This window comes from Elephas maximus, chromosome 8 (genome assembly GCF_024166365.1).
Source record: "Elephas maximus indicus isolate mEleMax1 chromosome 8, mEleMax1 primary haplotype, whole genome shotgun sequence".
In the NCBI taxonomy this organism is placed as follows: Eukaryota; Metazoa; Chordata; class Mammalia; order Proboscidea; family Elephantidae; genus Elephas; species Elephas maximus.
The window spans coordinates 132,975,994-132,991,672 of NC_064826.1; the positions used below are offsets into that span (position 1 = coordinate 132,975,994).

The 15,679-nt window shown below is 47.0% G+C and overlaps 1 protein-coding gene across 1 annotated transcript in view; it reads left to right on the plus strand.

Moving 5' to 3' along the window:
* Positions 1–9,833: 9,833 nt before the first annotated feature.
* RASGEF1A (RasGEF domain family member 1A) overlaps positions 9,834–15,679 on the plus strand; it is a 119,222-nt gene continuing 113,376 nt past the window's right edge. Inside the window, exon 1 of the mRNA XM_049894707.1 lies at positions 9,834–9,904. The gene's annotated coding sequence lies outside the window, so the exon portion shown is untranslated. The remainder of the gene's footprint in view (positions 9,905–15,679) is intronic.

Below are 15,679 nucleotides of genomic sequence, written 5' to 3' on the forward strand. Positions count from 1 at the left end.
CTATACTCAAAACAAGTTTGAAAACCTAGAAGAAATGGATGAATTCCTAGAAACACACTACCTACCGAAACTAACACAAACAAAGGTAGAACAACTAAATAGACCCAAAACAAAAGAAGAGATTGAAAAGGTAATCAAAAAACTCCCAACAAAAAAAGCCCTGGTCCGGACGGCTTCACTGCAGGGTTCTACCAAACTTTCAGAGAAGACTTAACACCACTACTACTAAATGTATTTTAGAGCATAGAAAAGGATGGAATACTACCAAATTCATTCTATGAAGTCACCATATCCCTGTTACCAAACCAGGTAAAGACACCACAAGAAAAGAAAATTATAGATCTACATCCCTCATGAATGTAGATACAAAAATCCTCAACAAAATTCTAGCCAATAGAATTAAACAACATATCAAAAAAATAATTCACCATGACCAGGTGGGATTCATACCAGGTATGCAGAGATGGTTCAACATTAGAAAAACAATTAATGTAACCCACCACATAAATAAAACAAAAGACAAGAATCACATGATTTTATCAATTGATGTAGAAAAGGCATTTGACAAAGTCCAACACCCATTCATGACAAAAATCTCAGCAAAATAGGAAGAGAAGGAAAATTTCTCAACATAATAAAGGGCATTTATTCAAAGCCAACAGCCAACATCACCCTAAATGGAGAGAGCCTGAAAACATTCCCATTGAGATCGGGCACTAGACAAGGATGCCTTTATCACCGCTCATATTCAACATTGTGCTGGAAGTCTTAGCCAGAGCAGTTAGGCTAGATAAAGAAATAAAGGGGGTCCAGATTGGCAAGGAAGAAGTAAAAGTATCTCTATTTGCAGATGACATGATCTTATACACAGAAAACCCTAAGAAATCCTCGAGAAAATGACTGAAACTAATAGAAGAGCTCAGCAGAGTATCGGGATACAAGATAAACATACAAAAATCAGTGAGATTCCTCTACATCAACAAAAAGAACATCGAAGAGGAAATCACCAAATCATTACCCTTCACAGAAGCCCCCAAGAAGATAAAATACTTAGGAATAAATCTTACCAGAGATGTAAAAGACTTATACAAAGAAAACTACAGTATACTTCTGTGAGAAACCAAAAGAGACTTACGTAAGTGGAAGAACATACCTTGCTCATGAATAGGAAGACTTCACATTATGAAAATGTCTATTCTACCAAAAGCAATTTATACATTTAATGCAATTCCGATCCAAATCCCAACGACATTCTTTAATGAGATGGAGAAACAAATCACCAATCTCATATGGAAGGGAAAGAGGCCCCAGATAAATAAGGCATTACTGAAAAAGAAGAACAAAGTAGAGGGCCTTACTTTACCAGATTTTAGAACCTATTATACCTCCACAGTAGTCAAAAGAGGCTGGTACTGGTACAATAATAGACACATGGACCAATGGGACAGAATTGAGAATCCAGACATAAATCCATCTACATATGAGCAGCTGATCTTTGACAAAGGCCCCAAAACAGTTAAATGGGGGAAAAGACAGTCTTTTTAACAAATGGTGCTGGCATACCTGGATATCCATCTGTAAAAAAATGAAACAAGACCCATGCCTCACTCCATGCACAAAAACTAAACCAAAATGTGTCAAAGATCTAAATATAAAATCTAAAATGATAAAGATCATGGAAGAAAAAATAGGGACAATGTTAGGAGCCCTAATACATGGCATAAACAGTATACAAAACATTATGAAGAATGTAGAAGAAAAACTAGATAACTGGGAGCTCCTAAAAATCAAACACCTATGCTCATCCAAAGACTTCACCAAAAGAGTAAAAAGACTACCTACATACTGGGAAAAAGTTTTTAGCTCTGATACTTCTGATCAGCGCCGGATCTCTAAAATCTACATAATACTGCAAAAACTCAACTGCAAAAAGACAAATAACCCAATTAAAAACTGGGCAAAAGATATGAATAGACACTTCACTAAAGAAGACATTCAGGTAGCTAACAGATATATGAGGAAATGTTCATGATCATTAGCCATTTGAGAAATGCAGATCAAAACTACAATGAAATTTCATCTCACTCCAAAAAGGCTGGCATTGATCCAAAAAACACAAAAGAATAAATGTTGGAGAGGTTGTGGAGAGAATGGAAAACCTCTACACTGCTGGAGGGAATGTCAAATGGAACAACCACTTTAGAAATTGCTTTGTCGCTTCCTTAGAAAGCTAGAAATAGAACTACCATAAGATCCAGCGATCCCACTCCGTGGAATATATCCTAGAGAAATAAGAGCCTTTACACGAACAGATATGTGCACACCCATGTTTATTGCAGCACTGTTTACAATAGCAAAAACATGGAAGCAACCAAGGTGTCCATCAACAGATGAATGGATAAATAAATTATGGTACATTCACACAATGGAATACTACGCGTCAATAAAGAACAGTGAGGAATCTGTGAAACATTTCATAACATGGAGGAACCTGGAAGGCATTATGCTGAGTGAAATTTGTCAGTTGCAAAAGGACAAATATTGTATAAGACCACTATTATAAGAACTTGAGAAATAGTTTAAACTGAGAAGAAAACATTCTTTTGTGGTTAGGAGAGGGGGGAGGGAGGGAGGGTGGGAGAGGGGTATTCACTAATTAGATAGCAGATAAGAACTACTTTAGGTGAAGGGAAAGACAGCACACAGTACAGGGGAGGGCAGCATAATTGGACTAAAACAAAAGCAAAGAAGTTTCTTGAATAAACTGAATGCTTCGAAGGCCAGTGTAGCAGGGGCAGGGGTCTGGGGACCATGGTTTCAGGGGACATCTAAGTCAATTGGCATAATAAAATCTATTAACAAAACATTCTGCATCCCACTTTGAAGAGTGCAGTTGGGGGTCTTAAACGATAGCAAGCAGCCATCTAAGATGCATCAATTGGTCTCAATGCTCCTGGATCAATGGAGAATGAAGAACACCAAGGACATAAGGTGATTACAAGCCCAAGAGACAGAAAGGGCTAAATGAACCAGCGACTACATCATCTGGACCAGAAGAACTAGATGGTGCCCGGCTACTACCGATGACTGCCCTGACAGGGAACACAACAGAGAACCCCTGAGGGAACAGGAGAGCAGTGGGATGCAGACTCCAAATTCTCATAAGACCAGACTTAGTGGCCTGACTGAGGCTAGAAGGACCCCGGTGGTCATGGCCCCCAGACCTTCTACTGGCCCAGGACAGGAACCATTCCTGAAGCCAGCTCTTTAGACATGGATTGGACTGGACAATGGGTTGGAGAGGGATGCTGGTGAGAAGTGAGCTTCCTGGATCAGGTGGACACTTGAGACTATGTTGGCATCTCCTGCCTGGAGGGGAGATGAGAGGGTGGAGGGGGTTAGAAGCTGGCAAAAAGGACACAAAAAGAGAGAGTGGAGGGAGAGAGCAGGCTGTCTCACTAGGGGAGAGTAATTGGGAGAGTGTAGCAAGGTGTATATGGGTTTTTGTGTGAGAGACTGACATGAGTAGTAAACTTTCACTTAAAGCACAATAAAAATTATTAAAAAAGAAAAAAGCTCTGGGACACAGCAAAAGTAGTTCTCAGAGGTCAATTTATATCAATAAATGCATACATACATAAAGAAGAAAGGGCCAAAATCAGAGAACTGTCCCTACAACTTGAACAAATAGAAAGAGAACAACAAAAGAGTCTGTCAGGCACCAGATGAAAACAAATAATAAAAATTAGAGAAAAATTAAAGCAATTAGAGAACCGAAAAACAAAGGAAAGAATTAACAAAGCAAAAAGCTGGTTCTTCGAAAAAATTAACAAAATTGATAAACCATTGGCCAGACTGACTAAAGAAATACAGGAAATGAATAATCCGAATAAGAAATGAGACGGGGCATATCACAACGGACCCAACTAAAATTAGAAGAATCATATTAGATTACTACAAAAAATTGTACTCTAACAAATTTGAAAACCTAGGAGAAATGGATGAATCCCTAGAAACACACTACCTACCTAAACTAACACAATCAGAAGTAGAACAACTAAATAGACCCATAACAAAAAAAGAGATTGAGAAGGTAGTCAAAAAACTCCCAACAGAAAAAAGTCCTGGCCCGGACGGCTTCACTGCACAGTTCTACCAAACTTTCAGAGAAGAGTTAACACCACTACTACTAAAGGTATTTCAGAGCATAGAAAAGGATGGAGTACTACCTAACTCATTCTATGAAGCTAGCATATCCCTGATACCAAAACCAGGTGAAGACACACCCAAAAAAGAAAATTACAGACCTATATCCCTCATGAACATAGATGCAAAAATCCTCAACAAAATTCTAGCCAATAGAATTCAACAACATATCAAAAAAATAATCCACCACGACCAAGTGGTATTTATACCAGGTATGCAAGGTTGATTCAATATTAGAAAAACAATTAATGTAATCCACCATATAAATAAAACAAAAGACAAAACCACATGATCCTATCAATTGATGCAGAAAAGGCATTTGACAAAGTCCAACACCCATTCATGATAAAAAAAAAAAAAACTCTCAGCAAAATCGGAATAGAAGGAAAATTCCTCAACATAAAAAAGGGCATTTATACAAAGCCAACAGCCAACATTATCCTAAATAGAGAGAGCCTGAAAGCATTTCCCTTGAGAACGGGAACCAGACAAGGATGCCCTTTATCACCACTCTTATTCAACATTGTGTTGGAGGTCCTAGCCAGGGCAATTAGGCTAGACAAAGAAATAAAGGGCATCAGGACTGGTAAGGAAGAATTAAAATTATCTCTATTTGCAGACGACATGATCTTATACACAGAAAACCCTATGGAATCCTCCAGAAAACTACTGAAACGAATAGAAGAGTTTGGCAGAGTTTCAGGTTACAAGATATGCATACAAAAATCAGTTGGATTCCTCCACATCAACAAAAAGAACATCAAAGAGGAAATCACCAAATCAATACCATTCACAGTAGTCCCCAAGAAGATAAAATACTTAGGAATAAATCTTACCAAACATGTAAAAGACCTATACAAAGAAAATTACAAAGTACTACTACAAGAAACTAAAAGGTACCTACATCAGTGGAAAAACATACCTTGCTCATGGATAGGAAGACTTAACATAGTAAAAATGTCTATTCTACCAAAAGCCATCTACACATACAATGCACTTCCGATCCAAATTCCAATGTCATTTTTTAATGTGATGGAGAAACAAATCACCAACTTCATATGGAAGGGAAAGAAGCCCTGGATAAGTAAAGCATTACTGAAAAAGAAGAACGAAGCGGGAGGCCTCACTCTACCTGATTTTAGAACCTATTATACTGCCAAAGTAGTCAAAACAGCCTGGTACTGGTACAACAACAGACACATAGACCAATGGAACAGAACTGAGAACCCAGATGTAAATCCATCCACATATGAGCAGCTGATATTCGACAAAGGCCCAGTGTCAGTAAATTGGGGAAAAGACAGTCTTTTTAACAAATGGTGCTGCCATAACTGGATATCCATTTGCAAAAAAATGAAACAGGACCCATACCTCGCACCATCCACAAAAACTAACTCCAAATGGATCAAAGACCTAAATATAAAGTCTAAAATGATAAAGATCATGGAAGAAAAAATAGGGACATCGTTAGAAGCCCTAATACAAGGCATAAACAGAATACAAAACATTACTAAAAATGCCGAAGAGAAACCATATAACTGGGAGCTCCTAAAAATCAAACACCTAGGCTCATCTAAAAAAAAAAAAAAAAAAATTTTTTTTTTTTTAAGACTTCGCCAAAAGAGTAAAAAAACCACTTACAGATTGGGAAAAAAATTTCAGCTATGACATCTCTGACCAGCGCCTGATCTCTAAAATCTGTATGATTCTGCTAAAACTCAACCACAAAAAGACAGATGGTCCAATTAAAAATTGGGCAAAGGATATGAACATGCACTTCACTAAAGAAGATATTCAGGTAGCTAACGGATACAGGATGAAATGCTCTCCATCATTAGCCATTAGAGAAATGCAGATTAAAACTACGATAAGATTCCATCTCACTCCAACAAGGCTGGCATTAATCAAAAAAACACAAAATAATAAATGTTGGAGATGCCGTGGCGAGATTGGAACACTTATACACTGCTGATGGGAATGTAAAATGGTACAACCACTTTGGAAACCGATCTGGTGTTTCCTTAAAAAGCTAGAAATAGAACTACCATACAGCCCAGAAATCCCACTCCTCGGAATATATGGTAGAGAAGTAAGAGCCTTTACACCAACAGATATACGCACACCTGTGTTTATTGCAGCACTGTTTACAATAGCAAAAAGCTGGAAGCAACCAAGGTGGAAGCAACCACCAACAGACGAATGGATAAATAAATTATGGTATATTCACACAGTGGAATACTACGCATCGATAAGGAGCAGTGAGGAATCTGTGAAACATTTCATAACATGGAGGAACCTGGAAGGCAGTATGCTGAGTGAAATTAGTCAGTTGCAAAAGGAGAAATATTTTATAAGACCACTATTATAAGATCTCGAGAAATAGTTTAAACTGAGAAGAATGCATTCTTTTGTGGTTAGGAGAGGAGGGAGGGAAGGATGGTGGGAGAGGGATATTTACTGATTAGATAGTAGATAAGAACTACTTTAGGTGAAGGGAAGGACAACACTCAATACAGGGTAAGTCAGCAGAACTGGCCTGGACCAAAATCAAAAATGTTTCCTGAATAAACTGAATGCTTCGAAGGTCAGTGGAGCAGGGGCAGGGGTTTGGGGACTATGGCTTCAGGGGACTTCTAAGTCAATTGGCAAAATAAATTCTATAAAGAAAACATTCTGCTTCCCACTTTGAAGTGTGGCGTCTGGGGTCTTAAACGCTAACAAGCAGCCATCTAAGATGCATCAATGAGTCTCAACCCACCTGGATCAAAGGAGAATGAAGAATACCATGGTCACAAGGTAATTATGAGCCCAAGAGACAGAAAGGCTACATGAACTAGAGACTTACATCATCTTGAGACCAGAAGAAGTAGATGGTGCCTGGCCACAACCGATGACTGCCCCGATGAGGAAGCAGGAGAACAGTGAGATGCAGACCCCAAGTTCTCATAAAAAGACCAGATTTAATAGTCTGACTAAGATTAGACGAATCCCAGCAGTCACGGTCCTCAAACCTTCTGTTGGGCCAGGACGGGAACCATTCCCAAAGTCAACTCATCAGACATGGATTGGACTGGATAATGTGTTGGAGAGAGATGCTGATGAGGAGTGAGCTACTTGCATCAGGTGGACACTTGAGACTATGTGGGCATCTCCTGTCTGGAGGGGAGATGGGAGGGTAGAGGGGTTAGAAACTGGCAAAATGGTCACGAAAGGAGAGACTGGAAGGAGGGAGCGGGTTGACTCATTAGGGGGAGAGTAAGTGGGAGTATGTAGTAAGGTGTATATAAGTTTATATGTGAGAGACTGACTTGATTTGTAAACTTTCACTTAAAGCACAATAAAATTATTTAAAAGAAAAATTTAAACGTAGACTTACCATATGACCTGGCAATTTCACTCATAGGTATATATCTAAATGAATCAAAGGCAAGGACTCAAACAGATACTTATACACCAATGTTCATTGTAGCATAATTCACAATAGTCAAAAGGTGGAAAGAACACGTGTCCATCAACAGATGAATGGATAAACAAAATGCGGTATATACATACAATGGAATATCTTTCAGTCATAAGGAAAAATAAAGTTCTGATACAACCGTATGTGTTTTAGCCAGGGTTCATACCAGTTTTGCCCAGTTCATTCATGGCTGAGGAGGTGACATCTGAACAGACCTGAATTTTTTAAATTTGGGTGAACTGGAACAATAACCAGAGTGGGAAAAATTATGGGTCAAAGCCCGGCTGGAAAACTTAATCTCCCTGTTAGAAAACAAGGGCAGCATATGCATTGCATAGCAACCAGGTCTCTTGCCTATGGGATTTTGAGCAGAGTTGGAAACAGTGGTGCCCCGCTCAAGGACATTGGCTGACCACGCAGCTTTGAATGTGTGTCGCTCTCCACAGTCCTGCCAATAATCCAATTCCATGCGTCAGGCTCCTGAAAGGGCTTGCTACACCTCTTCTGAGTCTCCCATTCCAGGGTTTTGACCCTTAATTTTTCTTGTTCTGTTTATTATTTTGGATCATCCAAATTGTAAAAATTCAAGTCTCTTCCAGTTCCACTTCATCAGCCATGACAGAACCAGTTAGAACTGGTTCGAAGCCCTGGTTCTAGTGTCTGAACTTGCCTAAATTCTCGAGGAGGAATGAGAATCAGGGTCAGCACAAAGTTGGTTCCTATGAGGTGAGAGTCAGACATACTCTCCAACCTTTTCACCATTTCTGACACCAGGCACCTCCCTCATCCCATGGCACTCTTTATTTCTCTGCTGGGTTTAATAATTCCTTGCAATGGCCACTCTGGGCTCACAGACCTTACTCATAGTTGTGTAGTTTATTAGGGAAGTAACAGGCTACAACTAGGGATCAGAATCAACTTGGAAGTAACAGGATACAAGTCATGAGGCCGGACCAACTTTGTCAATCAGGAAGGTTTCCAACCAGAACCTCTGGGCCTAGGAGGGTCTCAGTGCAGGGAGGCTTCATTCAAAGACACACTCTGCTCCAGACCCTTCTTTGATGGTAGTAAGGTGCCCCCCTAAACCTCAATGGGATTGGCCCTTATATAAGCCCAGCGAGATAGCAAAACCAACCAATCCTGTGGCCGGACCACAAGTCAGTCAATCCTATTGGGTGGTTTTACACGCCACTATTTGCATAACAAATCAACCAATCCCTGCAAGATGTGTAAAATAGACCAATTACAGGGGAGATTTCAATCCAACCAATCATTTTTGGCAGAATTATAAACCCAAGACCAGAAAGGCCATATATAAAGAGAAACCCATTGCACTGCACACTATGACATGGATGAACCTTGAAAATTTTGTGTTATGTGAAATATACAAAAAGACAAATATTGTATGGTCCCACTTATATGAAATATCTAGAATAGACAAATGAATGGAGACAAAAGTTTATTTGTGGTTATCAAGGGCTGAGGAGATGGGAAAATGACAAGTTATTGCTTGATTGTTTCCACTCTTGTTATCTCCTATGGAGTAGGCTCTCAACCCATGAGACCCCATGCATGACAGAGGGAATCCCCATGATTGGTGGGGAATCCCACTGTTGTGAGCCATGGGGTTTTCACTGGCCAATCTTTGGGAGCAGATGGTCAGGCCTCTCTCCCTAGCGCATCTCAGTATGCAAGCTACACTGAAACCTGTTCAGCGCCATAGCAACACCCAAGCCTCCGCTGAAGGATGCGTGGTGGCTGCACACCAGGTGATTGGCTAGAATGCCCACTCGCCTCGCACAGAAGGCAAGTATTCTTCCACTGACGCACCTCATGTGAATGCTGCTGAATTACACATTTAAAAGTAATTAAAACGGCAAATTTTGTTATACGTATCTAACCACATTTCTTTTAAGATAGAAAAAAACTGGCAGCTCTCTCTTCATGAGCTGACTACATAACTTTTGGGGTTATTTAAATGAAAGCCGCGCTCTCGCCCCGCGCCACTGCCGCGCTCCCGCGCCCGCCCGCTCCGTGCTCGTTCGTTCGCTCGCGCTCCCCGTGCGGGCTGCGGAGGGAGCTGCTCTGCCCGCAGCTGGCGCAGCGCGGAGGTGGCGGCGGGTGGGCGAGTTCCGCGGCCGGCGTGGAGCATGAGCCGCAACCGGCGCCGGCCGCGGGCTGCTCAGAGCCCGACTGCGGCGCGAGGGCGGCGCGGGAGCGACGCTGGCGCGGACGGAGGTAGGCAGCGGCCGCCGAGCCCCCTCCGTCTCTCCCTCCCTGCGTCCCTCTTGCTGGCCGGCCGCTCGGGGGCGGCGTGGGCAGGGTGGGGCGTGTGCGGGTCGGGGTCCGCGAGCGAGCTGGGGAGCTGGCGAGCCCAGCGGGCGGAGTTGTGAGAACTCCGCCTCCAGCCTTCTGGCCGGGGCGTGGCGGGAGCGCCCTGGGCCGGCGGGTAGGACCCGGCTGACAGGTCTGCGGTCCAGGCCTGGAGTGGGGGAGGGACTGAGGAGTCTGAGAAGCTCAGGCTGTGCAGTTGGAAGTTTCCATTGCTGTTTCGCATTCTGGGCCCCGCGGTGGCATCTTATGCCCTTGTTTTTTGGCCAGCAGTTGGGACATTAGCTCTGCATTTGAGAGGACATGCCAGAAACATGGTCACATGTTCACACCATGGGCTGGGAGGGTCATTTGAAGGGCCGCTGCTCCCTTTGCCTCTGAGCCTTCCCAGGAGCAAGGACTGGGACAGGTGCAGTTGGTTGTGGTCTGTAGTATGGGGGAGCATGGGGCAAGAGGGAGGAATTCAGGGAAACCTCGTGGAGGTTCCTGCTCTGTTGTCTGAGGAGGGACACGCTGCAAGGCCCTTGCCCTCTGAATTTCTGTCGAGGCTTTGGAGCCCGGGGTAGCTGGTGGATGTTGACAAGGAGGCGGCCTGTCCCTTGGGTGCCGCCCCCCCCCCATTCACCCTTTCTCAGCTCCTTCCTTTTCCCATCCTTGAGGCACAGGGAAAGGACAGGAGGCATGCAGGGGAACTCTACAGAGGCCAAGCTCTGGATCCACCCCCTCAGGGGTCTCAGGCCTTTTTCTGGCCGCAATCTTGCCCAGCCCAGCCCTGTCTCCTGCGACCAGGCCCTTTTCTGCCACATCTATAGATGGCAGCAGTGTAGGGACTCAGGAGGACGATGGACAGACTGCAGTCCTCTCTGAGACTCGCTTTCCCCGTCTACAGAATGAGACAATTGGCTTCACTGATTTTTGAGGGCATTGACATCCGGTGACACTGTGCCTGGGACAGGAGGAGGAGACCCAGAGTGGGAGGATGAGGAGGACTGGGGTAGGGCAGCCTTGGGGCACAGGCATGAGCCTTCTACCCCACCAGCCTCTCTTTGTCCTTAGGACCGTAGGTCCTAGTAACCCGGCAGCCCTCTGGGTGATCATAAGCCTGGCAGGAAAAGCATGCAGCAGGACCCACAGACGCTGTGGAGGAGGGGGTGAATAATGTGGACCCCCACACTGACACCCACCCCGCCCTCCGCCCTCAACATCTCTCCCTCAGTGAGGCACAGAAGCTGTGTGCTCCTTGATGTGGCCCTGGGTTTGGGAGCACATGCAGGCGTTCTCCAGGAGTGCCTCCCAAAAAACCAGTTGCCTTTGAGTTGATTCATAGAGACCCTATAGGACAGGGTAGAACTGCCCCATAGGGTTTCCAAGGAGTGCCTGCTGGATTTGAACTGCCAACCTTTTGGATAGCAGCCAAGCTCTTAACCACTGCGCCGCCAGGGCTTCAGGTGTGCCAGGGGGCCCAAAAGCCAGCATCACTTGTTTTTTTGGGAGGCGTCCTGGAGCTGTCAGCCTGTTGGCTCCCTTCCACCTGGCAAATTGTGGAAATGGAACGAGTTCACACAGAGTGTGCGTGTGTGCGCGCGTGTGTGCGTGCGTGTGTGTGTGCGTGTGCGTGTGTGTGTAACTTAGCAACCAAAGACAGAGAAGGAGGAGGAGGGGAAAAATGCCGGATGCCATCCAGCATTTGTGCTGGGCAGGGCCGAGTGGGAGCTGGCTGAGTGGGGTACCCTGCCCCCCAGCTATGGGGGAGCTACTGAGGAGCAGACTTACCAGTCTATCCCCTGGGTCCTCAGGAGGAGAGAGCTGCAGTACTTAGTTGTGGGCTGAGAGACCTTGAACAGCCCCAGTTTTCCCACCTGTAAAATGGCTGGGCTGGACGGGCAGGATTGGAATCGGGTTTTTTGACCTTTGGTTTTTTTACCCTCAGAACTCCTTTATCAAGCCACGTGTTTAACAGAAGCTGAATTTGACAAACAGGTCAAGTGAAGTTGCTGTAGGGGCAGGGCTGGGGTGTGGGGACTCTGAGTCCTACCTGCTGCCCTCCTGAGAACCCTGGTGTAGGGATGTGGGTCTCTGCACAGGCCCTTCCCCAAAGGAAAGGGTCCCTGGCTCTCCCCATGGGGGCTGCTGGAGGATGGGTGCCAGGGGCATGGTGGGGGAGGGGAGGAAGACACAGCTCACAGCCTGTCCAGGTGGTCACCTGTCCAGGATGGCTCTGAGGACCAGGACCCAGTGCCCCTGCCTATACCTCCCTGCTACCCCAGATGGGGCTCCTGCCTCCCTCTCCTTTCCCTCTGAGGCCACTGTGTCAGCCCTATCCACTCTGGCTGCAGCAGTCCCAGAGCTTCCAAGCACCCAGCAGACATTTGCCTCTGGTAACTCCCACCTACTCCAGGCTGCTTCTCAGTTTCTTTGCTCCTCCTCCCACCTCCCTCCCTGGATGAGTGTTTACTTAGCAAAGTCTTCCAGGCAGAATCTGAGGGCAGAGGAAGAGCAGGGGCCTGTCATTGCGCTGCCGCTGAAGTGGCCGGAACACTTCACTTGTCACTCGTCACTTGCAGAGACCTGGGGAAGACGTACTGTCCTCTGTGCTGGGTGTTTGCCTGATAGTGTGGGTGGAGGGCTGAGAGGAAGGGGGCCTGGGCTGGCCCACAGCCGTCTGGCTGCTCCAAATTCATACAGAATTTTACTCCTTCCTTCGCTGGGTTTGGGAAAGTCAGCAGGCGTTAGCCTGGTGGGGTATGGAGGACAGGATGGAGAGACCCAAGGAGAGCCCCAAGGCCCTAGGTGGCCTGTGTAGATGCTGGATAGGGGGACAGGAGGGGTGGGCACTCACCTGGGCTGGGCTGGCTTGTATATAAGGGTCTGGCCAGGAGCAGGTAAGTGTTGAGATGCGTGGTGATGTCTGCCAGGTGCCAAGCTCTGGAGTGAGTGCCCTAATACCCCTGTCTCCATGTGAACCATGAAGAAGGTCGGGGAAGCTAAGCTGGAGTAACACTTCAGATTGCCTCAAGGCTCTGGACGTTTTCTCAGGCTTACCCCTCCTGCTTCTGCCCAGCTCCTGTCAACGCACTGACCCCAAGTGTGGACTCTGGCCAGATCTAGAGGGAGTCCTCAAACCAAGCATCTGATTCCAGCCTCACCCCTGAAAATCCCTCCATTGGCCCTTGGGACTTCAAGCGGTGGTGAGAACCTTGTAGCCAAACCCAAAACGTGATCCAGGGAGGGTGGAGAATCTGCCTCTGATGGCTTTGCCTCTCATCACCCTCCCAGCCCGAAAAGCACACCCCAGATTTGGGGGGGGGGGGGGCAGACAGGGTGTGGCCCACGCTGCCCAGAGGGGCAGGCAGGAAGCCTCCCATGTCTCCATTTGGGCAGCTTCTCTTCTCAGGTGGGACACAGCTGCCCCATTTGACAGGTGCAGCAGCCTCAAGAGCCCTGGTGGTGCAGTGGTTAAAAGCTCGGCTGCTAACCAAAAGGTTGTCAGTTAAATCTACCAGGTGCTCCTTGGAAACCCTGTGGGGCAGTTCTACTCTGTACTACAGGGTCCCTGTGAGGTGGAATCAACTCAACAGCAACGGGTTTGGTTTTTATGTTTCTGGTTTTGGCAGCCTCAAGAGGTGCATCTATTTGCATCATGCTTCTTCCATCTTAAAAACAGCAGCAAAAATTCCTCAGCTGGTCTTCTCCTCCAGTTTTTTCCCCTTCTGTCCTTCTCTTTACAGGCTGACTTCTAAGTAGGTTTCTCTGCTCGCTCACTCCGCTTCCTCACTTCCCACTCCTACGACCCACTCCAGTCTGGCTCTCACCCCTTCCCTCTAGGGCAGGCTGTTCAGAGGCCTGGCTGCTGTCAGGGGATGTCTGGTCCTGCAGGGCACACAGTCCCTCCACTGCTCCTTCCTCCCAGGTGCCCCATGCCATCCACCAGCTCTCTGTTCAGGCCTCAGCCCTTCCTGCAGGCTCCTCCTCCTCTCCCAGGCTTGTTCCTCAGGACCTGGCCCCCTATCCACCCCAGCCCACAGCTTCTGCCCACCCCATGATGCTGATCTGATCCCAGAGTCAATGGCCAGCCTACCTGCCCTCTGGGCTCTGCAAACATTGGTGCTCCAGGGCCACCTGTCTTCTTGGAAGTGCCTCTGACCCACTGTCCCTAGGGCTTCCACCTGGGCAGGGAGTCAGCCTTCAAGGTAACTCATCAGCCTTTCTGGCCTGCTGTGCCCCATCTGCCCTGTAATTCACCCTGCCCACTGATCTTTCAAGGGTCCAGCCACTGTCACCCTCCTGAACGCTGGCAGCAGCCCCCCTCCTACAACCTGTTCCCCTCAAGAGAACCAGGTGGCGTTTTCACTTTCTTGTTATCACAGTGTTCAGGGACCATCTACTCCCACACAGTGCTCTGGGGCGGCACTGCCTCACCTGGACACCTTCTCTGCCTTGTGTGTTCCCATGTTCCTGAGGTGGGTCAGCCTCTTACACATGGGTATGCTTTTCCTCTGCAGCATGTTGTCCCATGTGCAGTGGTGTGATCTTTGGAGTCAAGTCTGCCTCTGCCCCAGACCTGAACCTAGCCTTTGAACCCGGCTGGAAATAGTGGCTGCACTGGGGGCTTGGTCAGTGTTTGTGTCAAGTGAGTATGCACGCAGCAGGACAGCAGGGGACAGAGCAACATCTGGGGGCACATGGAGTGGCCCCTGCTCCACACGCCCACTGGCAGGGTTAGGGGTGAAGAGCAAATTCAGGCGCTCTGGGAGAAGCGGTGCCATGGGGCTCAGACCTGTTCAGGAAGGAGTGGGGACGGGACTGGGGGGCGGGCCTGCTGCCCATTGTTGCCACTTTCCTGTCTACAAGTGTCACCCTCAGACTGTACCTGGAAGGGAGAGTTCTCCCTGGATCCAGTTGCCGTGGCAACAGTATTAACAAAGAGCAGCTTCCTTCCCTTCTGTGGAGTAGGCTTGCTCACCAGAAGCTGAGGGGAAAGCGTGTGTGTTCCGAAGGACAGCGTGTGTTGGCTGAGCCTGCCCACCTCCTGCAGATGTGAATGTTGCCCAGCCTTGGCGCCATCTTGGTGTGACCTCTCAGGGTGTTGGAGAGGCAGGAAGGGGTGTGGAGGATGTGCCCAGCCCCGGTACCAAGCACTCACCCAGGGTGAAGAGCCTTCTTTTAACTCTGTAGAAACCCAGGCTTGGAGGTGTGGACTCCTTTGCCTGGGACTTCGCCACCTACTGGTTCTGTGCCCAAGCCCTTCCGGTCGTGAGTGCTGATCCCGGCCTCCCTCCCTGGGCTGGGTGTCTCCTCTGTGAAGTGGAGAGAAGAGTTATCATGGCTGTTGTCTCAATGGAGTAGGATAATGGTGGGCGGCCCTGTGCCAGCCTTGTAAATGCCCAGAGCTTGTCACCCTTGGAGGTGGGGGTGTGTGCAGTGGGAGAGGACAGGAGGGTGGGGTGTGGGCAGGGGGGCCACCTTAGTGGCCAGGGAGGGACAGGCTATAGACTCACACAAGGAGCTCATGGAGTGCCTAGGGACCCTCACTGCTTTCTTGAGTTAATTACTCAGAGCAGAAAGGAGGCTTTACCAATTATTAATGTTATTATTATTGTTGTTGTTACTAGTGGGTGGCCCTGCTGGGCTGGATGGGAGGGCAGAGTACTGAGCAGGTCCTCTGTGCTCTGCTCTGCTGAG